A 15,888-nucleotide genomic window follows, 5' to 3' on the forward strand; every position below is an offset into this window, starting at 1 on the left:
AAAATGTTTCGAATTCCATATGAAATAATTCGAATTTCGAATGTAATAATTCGATTTTCAAATGAAAAAAAAAAAATCATATTCTAAATGGAAAAATTCGAGTTACAAATGGAAAAATTCGAATAACAAATGAAATAATTCAAATTACAAATGAAAAAATTCAAATTATAAAAGAAATAAAACGAATTTCAATTGGAATTCTCAAATTAAAAGTGAAATGTTGAATTATAGCTGATATTCTTCCGATATTTCGGTAAGATTATGTGGCTAAAACCTTCAAAATATCGAAAATCAAGAGGACCTATACTGATAATTCTCTTCTGGAATATTTTATAACCTCATGAAAGACTAAATAACAAATTTCAGTCATTTCGGGGGGATATTGGCGTCACAACCCTCAGAGTTACGAAAATCGGAAGGTACCGTTCTATGGGGGCTATATCGAAACGTGGACCTATACCGACGAATTTCACTTGGAAAAGGTTTTTACCTCCAACCTAGGCTGAATACCAAATTTTAGCCATTTCGGTGGCCACAACCTTCAAAATATCGAAAATTGGGATGTACCGTTCTATGGGGATATATAAAGGCGTGGACCTATACCGACAAATTTACCCCCAGTTTATGTATTTCGAAACGAAAATGTGTGCGCATGAAAGACACCCAAACTTTAGTTTTTGAAATATTATTTCATTTGCTTTTGCTTCAAAACAAAAGACAAATTTGAAATACACACTCAAATTTGGTAGTTTTTCTTCCGCACTCGTTTTCTTATCGACATACATAAACAGGCCCCTAGAGGGGAAAGTTGAATACCATACATACAACTTAGACTAAATACCAAATTACAGCCATTTCAGTGGAATATTGTGGCCACAACCTTCAAAAGACCGAAAATCCTGAGGTACCGTTCTATGGGGCCTATATGAAGGTGTGGACCTATACCGACAAAATTCTGGGGCAAAGTTTTATACCCCCAACGAAGATTAAGTACCAAATTTCAGCCATTTCAGAGGAATATTGAGGCCACGACCGAAAGTCGGGAGGTACCGTTCTATGGGGGCTGTATGAAGCCCTGGACCCATACCGACAAAAGTTTTATACCCCCAACGAAGACTTAATACCAAATTTCAGCCATTTTTGTGTGATAATGAAGCTAAAACTTTCAAAATACCGAAAATCGGGTGGTACCGTACTATGGGGGCTATATCAAAACTAGGACCGATATAGCCCATTTGCCATACCAAACATCCTAGGAATAATAGATACTTCCATACCAAATTACAAAGCTCTATCTTAGATGAATATTTCGATGTGTTACAAACGGGATGATAAATTTAGTTATACCCTCCTCTTCTAAATATAACTTGGGGGGGTGGAACGTATCATGGGCGTAGCCAGGAATAGCTAGGGAAGGGCAGCTGCCCCCTAGATCCTACAAAACAGTTCATTTGTATGCAAAAAATTATAAATATTCCAAAAAACAAGCATTTGCTACACACAACAAAACTTCGCACCGTTCTGACAATTATTGTGACCTACACCGCTACAAATTCGGATAAAAATTTTGTTTTTGGTCCATTCCACCCCCGAAATATTTCACGATCATCGCCTAAAACCAATCGTTTCTATACTGGTCGGAACCCGACATAATTTCACGCCGATTGGTGCATAATTCCGAATTTCACGCCGATTGGTGCATAATTGCGGTCTGGAGTTTGATTACAAATTTTAGTGGACGGACACATCTCAAAATCGTTTTATCTCGTCGAGATATGAATTTTGTGGTTGGTATGTGGTTGGTTTTCGGCATGCAAACGTTTTGCACCGGATAGGTAGCCAGGTTGGATTAAATGATAGTGGAGGTGAAACCGATTACATCCAGCAAAAAAATCATTACTAAATAATAGGTTTTATTAGTACTTTTTGGTAGTAGAAACTACTTACAAAATACCCTACTAACACCATCTTTTAACAAGGGCATGTCGCACTGAATGACTAGTTTTATATAACCACTAGAATAACTAATTATCCTATGGCCACTAGGTGTTGAAAAATAAGATATAAAATATTTTATTAACATTACCTAATTACCTAGTAAGGAGTGAAATAAGTAATTTTGCCTTGTTACATTACTTTTGTAATGGGTTACATAATGACTAACGGATTTTTGTTGACTATTTCTCCAACTTTGTACTTTGACACATCAGACATAATCGTCCCGGATAGTAATAAGTGGTTGCAAGATGGATCGGAAATGGAAGAATTAACAGGGGCAGGTTTATACTAAGAACTGAACATCAGAAGCTAATACAAACTTAGCGACAACAATTTTTTATTTCGTGCTATTTTATTTTCTTTTTTTTTTTTCATTGTGTTCTCGCGTCCCATTTTTACCTGTCTTTTTATCATTGCCAAGTAAAAAATAATGCAAAGATGAGCAAATGTTCTGTGGAACAAATAGCATCCACACTACGAGTATGCAAGAGAACGGAGAGACTTATCAAGATGGAGGCAACACGAAGCAAGAGAGCACAACAACTTTGCGAAAGAGAACAGTGATAGTAAAATTTGCTAATTACATAGAGAAACTGAAAAGTAATTTTGTGGAATAAAAAGAACAAGTAGGAAAAGCGGTAAGTTGGGTCGGGCCACCACAAATTTCAGCCATTTCGGCGGATTAATGTGGCCACAATCTTCAAAATACCGAAAATCGGAAGGTACCGTTCGATAGGGGCTATATGATGGCGTGGACCTATACCTACAAATTTCTGGGGGAAAGTTTTATACCCCCAACAAAGACTAAATACCAAATTTCAGCCATCTAGGTGTGATAATGAGGCCAAAACCTTTAAAAGACCGAAATTCGGGAAATATCGTCCTATGGAGGCTATATCAAAACGTGGACCTATATAAACATTTTATGGTAGAAATGTTTCTTAGCCTCTGGAAACACAAAATACAAAGTTACAACCGATTCTGTTGTCAAATGGCACTAATATATTCAAAATATATTAAAATGACGCGTACTTTATATGGGGCTATACCAAAACGTGGACCTGTATAAACCAACTTTGGTAGGAATGTTTTTTGGCCTCTGGAGACACAAAATACCAAATTTCAACCAATTCGGTGGTAAAATGGGACAAATATCTTAAAAATTCTTTAAAACGACGACGCGTCTCGCGTCATTTTGTATGGGGGCTATACGAAAGCGTGGACATGCATAGCCCGCTTTCAATACCAAAAGTCCTACGTACATACAATAGATTTTCCCAAAATTTCATCCACCTACGTCAATCCTTTCGGACGCTAGAGTGATTTCCACAGACGAGCGGACATGGCTACATCGATGTAGAATTGCACGCTGATCAAGAATATATATAGTTTGTGGGGTCTACAATGATTATTTCGAGTAGTTACAAACGGAATGACAAACTAAATATACCCCCATCCTATGGTGGAGAGTATAAAAAACAAAAATATCACTTTTCAAAATAATTACTTTTTGATAGGTGCAAAGTGAAAAGCGATAAGTTGATCCACGAATAAGGCCCTGGTGTAAAATTTTAAAAACGATCCGGGAAGAACCTTTTACCTTTAGAAATTTTCAGGTAGCAGAAAGTGGTACATCTTTGAACTTGATCTATATTTAGAAAATATATTAGGCTGTGCACAGTGTGGAGCAAATTGGTTACTCTGTTTGATGCCAATTTTCAAACATACTGTTTATAAGACCCGCAAAATATAGTGAAAAATTCGTGATCTAAAAATGTGTTCATTCAATACGCACATTGACAACTGACTCCAAGCTTCGGAAGATGATTCTTACTTCTGCGATTGATATTTTGGAATTCCTGTGCTTAAGGCGATAATAAGTAATGGTTCCACGCACAATAAAAATAAATCATGAAAGACAAAACATATCAAAATTAAGACGTTGCTACTTTCGAAGATCGTGTAACTATTAGTTAAATTGGTAGTACAAGTGTCGATTTGTTCTCAGTAAGTAAAAACCTTCCATAAATTGCTTCATGTTTTTATATGGTACCGCTGTTAGACCCATAACAAATGTATTGAAATGCAATTCTAATGACATCATTTTCAATAAGCTTTGTATATTTAAAAGTAGTTTTTTAATCAACTTCCTTACAAGTTTAATAAGTTATTTACAACATAAAAAATAATATTATTTACTCCATTGATTTTGCTGGACACCATCTGAGATATGCTGCCTAAGCATTATTTAATTTGAAAAATATGGAAGCTTTAAAACAATTTCGTAAATGAGTTAAGCGTTTAAGCAGATGAAGATATGTTTCGCCAAACAAAATTGTTTAGTTAAAGAATTCCCAAATGAAAGTGAAATGGTCAAATGGAATATTTATTAGGGTTATGACGACTTTTTGACATTTTTTCTCAAAAATGGTTTCCTGTAGTAATAATGAATGAACTTTTGCCTACAAATGCCTAAAAAAACATTGATTCCATTTTATTATAAAAAAAGGTTCCGCACAAAACACTTTGATTTTTTTTTTGAAAAAATTCTATGAAATGAAAAAAAAAATTCTCAACAAATTATTTCCTGTTGCACGAATGAATGACCTTTTGCCTATTAATGACTAAAATAACTTTTATTTCACATAAATATTGAAAAACGTCCCACACAAACCACTCTTAATTTGTATGATATATGAAATAATATTATATATAATAAAAAAATTATATATATATGTAATAATACAGCGATAAAATAGTGAGAAACCAACGGTTATGTCATTTCGGTTATTTCGGTTATTCAGTTAAATATCTGCTTATAGTGACTTCAAAAAAATGGTCAAAAGTTCTGAAAAATACAAACTTTTAAAGCTTTTTGTGCGGAAGCTTTTTTTATCGAATCACTTTATAATTAAGATTTTATGTAATCTTATAAAGAAACTCATCACGCTATGACTTAGGTTGTAAAAAAGTCATAACCCTAATGTTTTTATTTTGAAATTGGTAGAAATGAGAAAAATATTTATTTTGAAATATAATCCATTAACTATTTAAAATTTGATATAAAAAATGTTCTGTCTAATGATAAACAATTTAATTTCTCATACTTGCACCAAAGTCTTGGATGCAATATTATAAATTAAAAAATTAATAATATAATTTAAATTAAAAAAAAAAAAATAAAAGTCAATATTTTCATTTCCTTTAACATTTGAAATATTTTTTGTTTGAAAAATATTCATATTGTTGATATTTTTGAAAACCTCATTAGCATCCATATATTTTACTAGTCATTACTCAATTATAATATTTTTATAAGAAATATATAAAAAAATAGATAATTTCTTAAAAAAAAAAATGTTAGCAATAAATGGTGCATATTGTTATATATACGATGACTAACTATATCATCATATAAAGGGGACAATCATTTTGATTATACCATTATGGCAGAGGTTCTTTTACAATTTGAAATAATAAAAAAGGAAGGAATGAGGAAAATAAAAAAAACATGCTCCCAGGGGAATTATAACCGTAAAAAGGGGTGACATTGAGAAACTGCCCTTTAAAAATACTTAAAAATAAAAATAACAAAAAATACAAAACACAAATATACACACATAAATACATATATGCATTTTAAACAATTAACTGAAAGGAACAAAAATTATTTACAAGGAAATAACAAAAACAAAAATGTAACGTGCATTAAAAAAAAAAAACGTAATTTAAACAAATCAAATCAAAAAATAATTTCAAAGTAATTGGTGATTTTTTTTCTTGTGATGTGTTAGATGGTGTTTATGAAATTAACAAAATGTACAATTAAGAATAAGTTTAGTTAAAAATTAGTTAAAATTAGTAATATTAACACAAAAATTAATGTATGTAAAGATATAAACAATAGTGAATATACAACAATGCATTAAATGGTTATTTGAAATGATGTAGAGTTTATATTTAAACACTTTAGAAAATTATACATAGAAACAGTTTCAAAACGCTACAGGCAATTAATTATATGTACAATTTTGCCTCAATTGAAATTTACGACGAGATTTCAATAAGAAAAATTTTCCAAGAAATATGTCGAATCGAGTGGTACATGTGTCGAAAGCGATATACATATATTTTTTTCGAACACCCCTCTATAAACCTCTAAAGCACGTATACGTAGCTCAGCTTATACGAGGGCTGCACGAAAACTATCTGGCCTAGGCCACATCGCGTGTTGCCAAGCGTCTTTTGAAAATTTTTTGGAAAGTTTGACCGTTTTTAGGCTACACATACTCAGGACAGTTTGTCATACGACCATGTGTTCAGTTGTTTACAGTGAATTGAAGAAATCAATCAGCAAAAAAAAAAAAAATTGATTTTACTTGTATATTTTCGTCCGTTAATTTTTCACAACTTTCGACGTGGATAATTACGGCAAGAGTGCATCGATCAAATTAAATCTTTGTATGCCGATAAAGGGACATCCGACATGACTATGCAAAACTGGTTTTATTCAATCGTGGCCGGCACTCCCCAAAAAACGAAGTTCGTGAGGGTAGTCCAAAATCGGACGCTGGGCCAGAAAAAAACCAATGAGGAAGCATTAAAGTCAGGCGGGCCGACTATATAATACCCTACACCACTGTGAATATGTAAAATATATATGGGAGCTAAATCCAAATCTGAACAGATTTCGATATAATTTGGCACATCTATTTCTAGTCCAAATTCTCTCACATATTCTAAATTTCATCATAATTGGACATATATAGCGTGTTTCGTGTATCAAATATATAAAATCGGCCCATAATATATGTATGTACATATATAGGAGCTATATCCCAGTCACCGTCACACATTCTAAATTTCATTAAAATCGGACATATATAGCGTGTTTCGTGCCTCAAATACCTCAAATTGGCCTAAAATATATATGGGGGCTATATCCAAATCTGAACCGATTTCGAAATAATTTGGCATTGTTAGGCCAGATAATTATCGTTCAGCCCTCGTATATTGTTTATTTCTATGTCATTCGAAGAATTACTGTTGTAATTTTATTTTATTATTTCATTTCATTCCCCTAACAATTGAGAATTGCATTTAATTAAAATCCGAAATATTTTAGTTATAATTTGAACTATTCCATTTGTAATTCGAATTATATTCATTCAAAATTTGATTTTTTTCATTTGTAATTCAAAAATTTTCAATTGTATTTTGAAATATTCTATTTGAAAATTAAATTCAATTCATTTGGAATTAATTTGAATTTATCTAATTGATATTAGAATTTTTATATTTGTAATTGAAGAAAAGTGAATTGTGAATTGAGATATTCGATTATCAATTACAATAATTGTAATTTTGTAATAGTTGTAATTTTATTATTTCATTTTATTCACCTAACAATTGAGAATTTTATTTGATTAAAATCCGAAATATTTCAGTAATAATTTGAACTATTCCATTTGTAATTCGAATTATATTCATTCAAAATTTGATTTTTTTCTTTTGTAATTCGAAAAATTTCAATTGTATTTTGAAATATTCTATTTGAAAATTAAATACAATTCATTTGGAATTAATTTGAATTTATTTAATTGAAATTCGATTTTTTTGTAATTGTAGAAAAGTGAATTATGAATTGAGATATTCGATTATCAATTCGAATTATATTCATTCAAAATTGGATTTTTTTCTTTTGTAATTCGAAAATGTTCAATTGTATTTTGAAATATTCTATTTGAAAATTAAATACAATTCATTTGGAATTAATTTAAATTTATCTAATTGAAATTCGATTTTTTTGTAATTGAAGAAAAGTGAATTATGAATTGAGATATTCGATTATCAATTCGAATTATATTCATTCAAAATATGATTTTTTTTCATTTGTAATTCGAAAATTTTCAATTCTATTTTGAAATATTCTATTTGAAAATTAAATACAATTCATTTGGAATTCTTCAAATGTAATATGTAATTCGAATTTCAAATGAAAAAATTCGTGTTATAATCAAAACAACATGTTTCGAATTTCAACCAAAAAAATTAAATATATCAAACGGAAACATGAAATAAAACAGATTTAAATTAGAATTCTCAAATTACAAATGAATTTATTCTAAATTCAACTACACAATTTCCACATGTAATTGGAACAATTTCCGTTATAATTCGTAACATTTTACTTGTAATTTGAGAAAGCCAATTGAATTATTTCATTTATAATTTGAAATTTTTCATTTGAAAATTGAATTTTTCCATTTGTAATTCGAACTTTTTAATTTGAAATTTAAATTATTCCATTTGTAATTCGAAACATTATATTTGTAATTCGAAAAAAAAACAAAATACAAAACCAATGCAACCAAAAATTTTGTATTTTTGTTTCGAATCTCAAATGGAAAAACTCGAATTATAAATGGGAACATTTGAATTACAAATGGAAAAATTCGAATTACAAATGGAAAAATTCGAATTACAAATAAAATAATTTGATTTTCAATTAGAGTTCCCAAATTTCAAATGAAATAATAAAATTATAACTGAAATTCTACGAACTACATGTGAAAATGGTGTAGAATTCTCAAACGACAAATGAAATGTTTCGAATTTAATCTGGAATTATTCTAATTACATATGAGCAAATGGTATAGAGTTTGTGTGTTTCGACCTTCGGGGAAAGGTAGCTGAGTGCCCACTGATGCGTCCGCAGGTTGCGGATAGTGAGTGGAACGCTTAGTGGAAATATTGGGTAGCTGCGAATAACATAAACTTCATCCAATAATTCTGCGGATTTAAGAATAGTGTCTCAGAATAAATGTTCTCCCTACATTCCTTATAGTTAAATGAAGCAGCCCTTTCGTCCCGATAATACATCATATGGGAATTATATAAACCACCGCGGATAATTCGGCGGATCTGGAATTATTCGAATTACATATGAGCAAATGGTATAGAGTTTGTGTGTTTCGACCTTCGGGGAAAGGTAGCTGAGTGCCCACCGATGCGTCCACAGGTTGCAGATAGTGAGTGGAACGCTGAGTGGAAATATTGGGTAGCTGCGAATAAAATAAACTTCCTCCAATAATTCAGCGAATTTAAGAATAGTGTCTCAGAATAAATGTTCTCCCTACATTCCTAATAATTAAATGAAGCAGCCCTTTCGTCCCCGCGGATAATTCGGCGGATCTGGGGCGAGATTCTCATAGTAAATATCCTTCCTACTTTTCCAATTGATTTATGAAAGCACACATCGTCTTAATAATATACCAGCGCTATGATAAGCTATTTTTCAATCGAGGTGGATCATCCATTGTTTTAAACCAGGAAAGCAACTCGGCAGGTACATTATCTCATGCACCCTTATCTGATAATGAAGGGGAGAACACGGTGATTCACACTTTGTCTGGTAAGGCAGACTTATATCTGTTATCCCCTAGGGGAGCGGTTCAAAATAAACTAATCGTTACAACTCCCATTTCGGCAGAGAAACTATTGGCACGGACCGTTAGAGAAAGAACCAGATAATATAACAGAGAAGAATTAGTGAAAATCAGAGCAAAACTAAGGCATAAGATATGTCTAAAAGAATCATCCACCCGACCGACCGAGTTCCTCTCTTCAAATCGTTGGAGGTCAAATCGTCGAAAGGCATTGGGGGCACGCCGAAAAGGGAAAATCTTGAATCTAGTCGGAAGCAAACTAACCCACGGATAGAGTATAGTATCTATTTCAAAGAGAAACACACACACACAAGTCCTCCGCAATGTTTCCGTCAAGGAATAAGTTATCTCTCTCAGCGGGGGAAATCTAGTGAGGGAAATACTGCCCCACATTTTAACTGCGTGAAGCGAGTACGATCCTCTAAAGAAGTCCATTCCAATCCAAAGAGATCACGGGAACCACAGACTGATGGCACGACTACTTGCTTAATGCAAGTTCCTATTAGCGAAACCTTTGTGAGGCTCGACACCAGGAAGTCAGGAAAAGTCTCCGAATGTAAGAAGTCCTCCTTATTGGCGGTAGCTACAGGGACGGACAGTCATTGGTTGCAAGTGGAAGGACATCTGAGGAAGAGTCAACTAGGGAAGATTAAAATGGACGAAAGGAGTATGGACTCTGATAATCAACTGGCAGCAAGTCCAGATCCAGCGGGTTCTATATCGACACGTGTCGGTAAGAAACTTCTAAGGCAGGATGTCAAAGTCGTGGGACGACATATTGAGGTCTTCTTCATATGAAGCAATCTGAGGTACATAAGGAAATTCAAGAGAACTTACCCTAATGTAGCCCGACTCAAACTTGGGCTGAACAAGATCAATCTTCAAGTCCCTGTAGTTTCGCAAACCAAAGCCTGAACGGAAGCTGCGGCGGCAAGTAAAAGTATAGAATTGACGAAACCTACTGCCCCAAGCAAAATGAAGAAGGCTAATGAGTCTAGCCTAAACCAAATGACATCCGTAAAGGAGATCAATTGGCCCAGCTCAAACCTGAAAGGCAAGGGATAAAATGGAGAAAAATCGGGTTTTGAACCTCCACAGGCTGCATAGAACACAAGGTGATTGAACCAACTGAAAAACCATCAATAATGTCAGTTTACGAAGTTGACCTGCGGTGGAAAACGAGCTCATACTGAACACGCTGGTTATAGCAGATGGAAGGAGATCGGTGCTAGGTATCCTCTAGTATAGAGAACACATTTTAAGGTCTTCTCTGGTAGACAGAATATCTTTAAAGGTATTCTCTAGTAGGCAGAATACTTTTTAAGGACTTATATGGTAGAAAGAAGACCATTTTAGGTCTTCTCTAGTAGACAGGAAGCCTTTTAAGGTATCTTCTAGTAGACAGAAGATCCTTCTTTAGTAGACACAAGAACTTTGTAAGTATATTCTAATGGACAGAATACTTTTTAAGGACTTCTCTAGTAGCCAGAAAATCTTTGAAGGTATTTTCTAGTAGAAAGAAGATCTTTTAATGTCTTCTCTAGTAGCCAAAACACCTTTGGAAGCATTTTCTAGTATACGGAATACTTTTTAAGGTTTTTTCTAGTAGTCAGAAGACTTTTTAAGGTATTCTGTAGTGGTCAGAAGAACTTTTATGGTCTTTTTTAGTAGACAGAAGACCTTTTCAGGTATTCTCTAGTAGACAGAAGAAATTTAAAGGTTTTCTTTAGAAGACAGAAGACCTTTTCAGGTATTCTTTAGTAGAAAGAAGGCCTTTTTATGTCTTATCTAGTAGACAGAATGCCTTTTTGAGTTATCCTCTAGTAGAGAGAAGACCTTTTAAGGTCTTCGTCAGTACACAGAAGACCTTTGATAGGCAGAAGACTTTTTGAGATATTCTCTAGTAGATAGAAGTAATAAGACTTGGTTAATGTAGAAAGAAAACCTTTTAAGGTCGTCTATGGTAGACAGAAGACTTTTTAAAGTGTTCTAGTAGACAGAAGATCTTTTCAGGTATTCCTTGGTACACGTAAGACCTTTTAAGGTCTTTTCTAGAAGGCAGAAGACCTTTTAAAGTATGCTCTAGTAGACAGAAACTTTTTTATCGTATTCCCTAGTATACAGAGGATCTTTCAAAGTATTCTCTAGTAGACAAAAGACATTTAAAGGTCTTGTTTAGAAGACAGAAGACCTTTACAGGCCTTCTTTAGTAGAAAGAAGACCTTTTAATTTCTTCTCTAGTAGACAGAAAGCCTTTTAAGTTATCCTCTAGTAGACAGAAGACCTCTTCAGGTCTCTATAAGTACACATAAGATCTGTTAAGCTCTTCCCTAGTAAACAGAAGACCTTTAGAGGTATTTTCTAGTGGACGGAATACATTTTAAGGTTTCTCTAGTAGTCAGAAGACTTTTGAAGGTATTCTGTAGTAGTCAGAAGAACTTTCATGGTCTTTTTTAGTAGATAGAAACCCTTTTAAGGTCTTCTATGGCAGACAGAAGACCTTTCTTCTTTACAAGTCAGAAGACCTTTTCAGGTATTCTTTAGTAGAAAGAAGGCCTTTTAATGTCTTATCTAGTAGACAGAATGCCTTTTTGAGTTATCCTCTAGTAGAGAGAAGACCTTTTAAGGTCTTCGTCAGTACACAGAAGACCTTTAAAGGTCTTCTTTGATAGGCAGAAGACTTTTTGAGATATTCTCTAGTAGATAGAAGTAATAAGACTTGGTTAATGTAGAAAGAAAACCTTTTAAGGTCGTCTATGGTAGACAGAAGACTTTTTAAAGTGTTCTAGTAGACAGAAGATCTTTTCAGGTATTCCTTGGTACACATAAGACCTTTTAAGGACTTTTCTAGAAGGCAGAAGACCTTTTAAACAGAAACCTTTTTATCGTATTCCCTAGTATACAGAGGATCTTTTAAAGTATTCTCTAGTAGACAAAAGACATTTAAAGGTCTTTTTTAGAAGACAGAAGACCTTTACAGGCCTTTTTTAGTAGAAAGAAGACCTTTTAATGTCTTCTCTAGTAGACAGAAAGCCTTTTAAGTTATCCTCTAGTTGACAGAACATCCTTTAATATCTTCTTTAGTAGACAGAAGACCTTTGTAATTATTTTCTAGTGGACATAATACTTTTTAAGGACTTCTCTATTAGCCAGAAGATCTTTTAAAACATTTTCTAGTAGACAGAAGATCTTTTAATGTCTTCTTTAGTAGCCAAAAGACCTTTGGAGGCAATTTCTAGTATACGGAATACTTTTTAAGGTTTTTTTCTAGTAGGTTGAAGACATTTTAAGGTATTCTGTAGTAGTCAGAAGACCTTTTATTCACTTTTTTAGTAGACAGAAGACCTTTTCAGGTATTCTCTAGTAGAAAGAAGGCCTTTTAATGTCTTATCTAGTAGACAGAATGCCTTTTTGAGTTATCCTCTAGTAGAGAGAAGACCTTTTAAGGTCTTTGTCAATACACAGAAGACCTTTAAAGGTCTTCTTTGATAGGCAGAAGACTTTTTGAGATATTCTCTAGTAGATAGAAGTAATAAGACTTGTTTAAGGAAGAAGAAAACATTTTAAGGTCGTCTATGGTAGACAGAAGACTTTTTCCTTGGTACACATAAGACCTTTTAAGGTCTTTTCTAGAAGGCAGAAGACCTTTTAAAGTATGCTCTAGTAGACAGAAACCTTTTAATTGTATTCCCTAGTATACAGGAGGATCTTTTAAAGTATTCTCTTGTAGACAAAATACATTTAAAGGTCTTCTTCAGAAGACAGAAGACCTTTACAGGCCTTCTTTAGTAGAAAGAATACCTTTTAATTTCTTCTCTAGTAGACAGAAAGCCTTTTAAGTTATCCTCTAGTAGACAGAAGACCTCTTAAGGTCTCTATAAGTACACATAAGATCTATTAAGCTCTTCCCTAGTAGACAGAAGACCTTTAGAGGTATTTTCTAGTAGACGGAATACATTTTGTCTTCTCTAGTAGTCAGAAGACTTTTTAAGGTATTCTGTAGTAGTCAGAAGAACTTCCATGGTCTTTTTTAGTAGATAGAAAACCTTCTAAGGTCTTCTATGGCAGACAGAAGACCTTTCTTCTTTACAAGTCAGAAGACCTTTACAGGCCTTCTTTAGTAGGAAGAAGGTCTTTTATTGTCTTATCTAGTAGACAGAAAGCCTTTTAATTTATACTCTAGTAGAGAGAAGAACTTTTAAGGTCTTCCTTAGTACGCAGAAGACCTTTAAAGGACTTCTATGGTAGGCAGTAGATTTTTAAGGTATTCTCTAGTCAGAAGAACTTTTTAAGGTATCAAGGTTTTTCTTGTAGAATGAAAACCTTTTAAGGTCTTCTATTTTAACGTATCTCCAGCAGGCAAAAGATCTTTTCAGATCTTCCTTAGTACACATAAGACCTTTTAAGGTCTTTTCTAGTAGGCAGAGGATCTTTTAAAGTATCATCTACTAGACAGAAGCCTTTTTATCGTATTTCCTAGTAGACAGAAGATCTTTTAATGTATTCTCTAGCAGACAGAAGACATTTTCAGGTCTTCCTTAGTACACAGAAGACCTTTTAAGGTTTTCTCTAGCGGACAAAAAGGCTTTTAAGGTATCCTCTACTAGAAAGAGGATATATAATAATGACTGCTCTAGTAGACATAAGACCTTTAGAGGTATTTTCTAGAATACGGAATACATTTTAAGGTCTTCTCTAGTACACGCAGAGAAAAAAATATGATTGATCCAACAATATTCGAAGAGCAAAATATGTATTGTAAAGATATTGTTAAATTCCAAATGTAGTATTGTGATTCCAACAATTGGGTTTTGTTAAATCCGAAAATAGTTTTTGTCAACTGGACAATAGTTCTCTCTTTTCTTCGACAATTTTTTTCTCTTCTCTCGCTATTCGATGCCGTGTTGAAAAAAACAATTATGAGTGAGTTTTGTGAGTTTTGTTTGTATGACATGATACCTTTATCTTTGTTTTTGTGTGTATGTATACCAACAATGAGACTCTTGTTTTTATTTGTTTCTGTTTTGTTTCATTCTTCTATCTTCATTGTGCTTTGAGGTTTGGTGTTATACCGGAGTTTGTTATGGTATTTACTTATTCCTTATGTTGTGGTGGGTGCTTGTGGCTTTTTGTTTGTCTTTGTTGTCAGCCAATGCAGCAAACCATGTATTGTGTTCATCAATGATTGCAATATTATACGCGACATTTATATCCAAGTTATGTGAAAAGTGTATATGAGAAGTATATACACTCAAATCAAAAATTTCTGGGCTGGTTTTCTGGGTTGACAATACTTTTTGTAAACAAAATTAGATTATGATAGTTCCTACAAACGGTATTGTTAACGATTTTTACAATATTGCGGAAATTCGAAAGTTGTTTTTGTTTTCTATGTTTGGAACAAAAGATGGTATTTTTGGATTTGTATGACAATGTTTGAACAAAACAAATACATTTTTGGAACCAAAACAGATATTTTTGTTCCAACAAAAGCGAAAAATATTTTTTCTCTGCGTGTAGTCAGAAGACTTTTTAAGTTATTTTGTAGTAGATAGAAAGACTTTTAAAGCATCCTCTAGTAGACAGAAAACCTTTTACGGTCTTCCTTAGTAAACAGAAGACCTTCCAAGGTATCCTGTAGAAGACAGAATCCTTTTTATCGTATTCTCTAGCAGACAGAAGACATATTGAGGTCTTTAATTGTTGATTCATCTGTAAAGATGGATTGTCAATCTAAAATACGTTGACCGAATGTCCCTTCGGTCATAAGTAGATATCGGATTTTTGCATATTTTTGAAATTTCTACCAATAGTAACTAAGTTTTTATATAGAATTATATTGTTCCAATGATAGAAATTCGATGTTATATTGAAAATAATCAATAATAAGTACAAAGCTCCAGCTTCTTTTGTTTAATAAACGAATTATTTGCATTTGCATGCATAAAAATCCGATGTCTAGTTATAAGGTTTCAGAACGACTTGCGATATTTTAGCAGTTTAAACTACAATGAAATTTGAGAACTGGATAGAAGCCGAAACTATTTCTACTCTTGCAAAATGTTCTCTCCAGTTCTCAAAAGACGGAGCCGAAACTATTTCTATTTATTTGAAGATGTGTGTTTGTTATTTGTTTAATACTAACATTTCGTTTATAAGTCTCCTGATTACTTACTTCTTAAGATTAGTTTCTCATTACACAAAGTTTCACAACAAATACAAACGTGTTATACCAAAGTGTTATTATTTGTTTAAAGAAAGCAAAGCTCTTAAAGACTAAATGTTACATTGGGTTATATTCAAAATTTCGTTATGGTGGGTGTTTGGTGATGAAAGTGGTGGGTGGTAGGGTGGCGGTTTATTTTAGGACATTACAAGAGAGCATGTTCAGATATGTATGATAGACAAACAACGACGACATGGTTTTCTTCTTCTTCTTCTC

The 15,888-nt window shown here is 33.0% G+C and overlaps 1 protein-coding gene across 20 annotated transcripts in view; it reads right to left on the reverse strand.

Moving 5' to 3' along the window:
• The window catches only part of msn (serine/threonine-protein kinase msn), a 240,508-nt gene that overhangs the window by 29,934 nt on the left and 194,686 nt on the right, over positions 1-15,888 (reverse strand). The window lies entirely within an intron of this gene.

The sequence above is a fragment of the Musca autumnalis genome, unplaced genomic scaffold, assembly GCF_047663935.1.
Source record: "Musca autumnalis isolate F117 unplaced genomic scaffold, ASM4766393v1 scaffold_4, whole genome shotgun sequence".
Lineage (NCBI taxonomy): Eukaryota > Metazoa > Arthropoda > Insecta > Diptera > Muscidae > Musca > Musca autumnalis.